The following is a 2,783-nucleotide window of genomic DNA, read 5'->3' as shown; positions in this document are numbered from 1 at the left end:
AAAAAAAAATATGGAAATATATCAATGCATGATCATGCCTCAGAATATAAAGCCTGTAATTGATCTTGGGTATCATATTGTATACATGCTTATTTTCACAAATAAACTAAGGGCATCAAAATAACTCCTCAAGTTTTAAGACATTGCCTTAGGTCCCAAGATTAGCATCACACATTGGAGCAAGACACATATCAGATGTTAAGCCAGTACAGACCTTAGACCACTCAGGGAAATAACTACAGAGTCAGACTTAAACCTTACTTTTGAGCCAAAATTCTTTTTACTATAGATCCTGGGTCATCATTGTTGTCACTGCAACAGAATGATAATGTCAGTAGAGATGGGGCAGAACCTACCTTTGATACCATTTTGAAAGCAGCAAAACCTATTTGGTCATAATACAGCATATGTTCACTTAGGACACTCCAAAGAGTCGGCCTAGGTTGAAACAAGATCTAGGCCAGAGAGAGAAGGGAGAAGGGAGAAAAGAGAAGAGAGAGAGAACTTTAAGATGTCTTGAGTTGCACAGCCTTGTTTACCAGATTAATAAGAAATATTTTCAGGGCAGTACCCCTCATTTATAAAAAAAAGCTTTCAGGGCATTGTGTCCAACAAAATGTGTGCTGTTGCCCTGGGGCTTTATTAGTCTCAAGTAGAGAATGCTGTGGGTTCTACAGGAAGACAGAAAGGATAAGACTAAGCTGTAAACCAAAAGTCTCAGATCTTCCAATTACCGGCTACATAGACTTGGACAATATCCTCTTTACATTTTTAATGTTGACATCAATAAAATTAGAATTAAGAAAAAGCAAGCTACCTAGTTCCAAAGGTTGCCATGCAAGTAAACATAGACAAAAACAATAATAGCAGTAACTGTCATGGCCCTTGACATTCATTAAATCATAGCACTGTGTGTCCCCTTTCTACAAATGACAAAACTAGGGCTACATGAGCATGCAGTGAGTTCAAACTGTAGGTTATCTGGCTCTGAATTCCTCATTCTTCCTTTTCTCTTCCCCTGCCTCCTAATATTGCCTATGAAAATACTTAGCCAACTATAAAGTCTGTAGTAATACCAAATGAGATTTTAGTTTTATAAACTACATTAAAGGTCTAATTAATCCACTTGGGTTTTTCTCTCTCTCTCCTGATAAAATGTATCATTACTAGAAGCTAATTTCAAAGTCATAGTTATTATTTTTTTTAATACCTACAGCACCTGGTATTCCTAGGTGGTCTCCCATCCAAGTATTAACCAGGCCCTACCCTGCTTAGCTTCTGAGATCAGACCAAATTAGGCGCATTCTGGGTGGCATGGCTGTAGACTTATAGTCATTAATTTTGGTGTACGTTTCAGTGGTAGATTTTTCATTACTGGGAAGGAAAATGTGATACAGCAGGAGGACCATTTGTCCAGCTGTGGCAGTACGTCCCTGTTACACCACTCTTCACAAGATTGCCAATCTTCTAAAGCTGAGATAAAATTCGCACATAAAATTCACCATTGTAACCATTAAAACATGTACAATTTAGTGGTGTTTAGTACATTCACAATGTTATGCAATTATTGCCACCATATAATTCCAGAACATTTTCAACAACCCCCCCAAAAAACCCTGTAGCCATAAAGCAATCACTCACCACTACCCCCTCTCAGACACTGGAAATCACTAATCTCCTTCTGTGTCTACAGATAGGCCTAATTTAGACATAGTATAGCTATGTAATTATAACGTGAACTTTGTGTATGACTTCTCTCACTTAACATAATGTTTCCAAAGTGAATCAATGTAGTAGCATGCATCAGAACTTCATTCTGTTTTATGACTAAATAATATTCCATTGTATACATATTTTTGACCTGATCATAAATTGATGGACAGATAGATTGCTTCCATTTGGGGGTATTATGAATAATATTGCTAAAATATCTACAAACAAGTTTTTGTTTGAACACTTGTTTACAATTCACTTAGGTATATACCTAAGAGAGAAATTTATGGTCAAATGATAATTCTATGTTTAACATATTGAGGAAACTTCAAGCTATTTTCCACAACAGCTGCAAGATTTTACATTCCCACTAGCAATGTGTGCAAGTTTTAATTTCTGCATATTCTTACTAATGCTTGTAATTTTCCATGTTCTTTTATTCTAGCCATACTCTAGTATGAAATGTTTTCTCATTTTGTTTTTACTTGCATTTCCATAATCACTCGTGATGCTGAGCATCTTCTCATGTACATATTGGCCATTTGTATATGGTTGAAAAAATGTCTATTCAAGTCTTTTGCTTATTTATTCATTGTGTTGTTTATCTTTCTGTTTTTGAGTTATAATTCCTTATAGTTACAGATACTATAGTTTCAAGTCATGTCAGAGATATGACTTGAAAATACCCATGCTATAGATCACCTTTTAACTTTTTTGACATTGCCTCTTGATATACAAAAATGTTTTAATTTTGAAGTCCGATGTGTCTTTTTTTTTCTATCATTGTTTGTGCTTTTAGTGACATATCTAAAACTTTATCATCAAATCCAAATATTTACTTCTAGGTTTTTTCTAAAAACTTTGTAGTCTGAACTCTTATGTTTAGTTATTTGATCCATTTTGACTTTATTATGTATATGGTATGAGGTAAGTCTCTAGCTTTATTTATTTATTTGGTTATCTAGTTGTCCTAGCATTTGTTGAAGAGGCAATTCCTTCCCCATTGAATGGTCTTACACTTTTGTTGAAAATCATTTGATCATAGATGTATGGATTTATTTCTGGATTTC

General features: G+C 34.6%; 1 pseudogene; it reads right to left on the bottom strand.

The window, feature by feature from the left end:
- Window positions 1-1,207: 1,207 nt before the first annotated feature.
- On the bottom strand, window positions 1,208-1,326 carry LOC111745498 (annotated as a pseudogene).
- Between the last annotated feature and the right edge of the window lie 1,457 nt (window positions 1,327-2,783).

This window comes from Pteropus vampyrus, unplaced genomic scaffold (genome assembly GCF_000151845.1).
Source record: "Pteropus vampyrus isolate Shadow unplaced genomic scaffold, Pvam_2.0 Scaffold156, whole genome shotgun sequence".
NCBI classification, from domain to species: domain Eukaryota; kingdom Metazoa; phylum Chordata; class Mammalia; order Chiroptera; family Pteropodidae; genus Pteropus; species Pteropus vampyrus.
The sequence above is the reverse complement of the archived record's forward strand: the minus strand, read 5'-3'. Positions and strand labels throughout refer to the sequence as shown.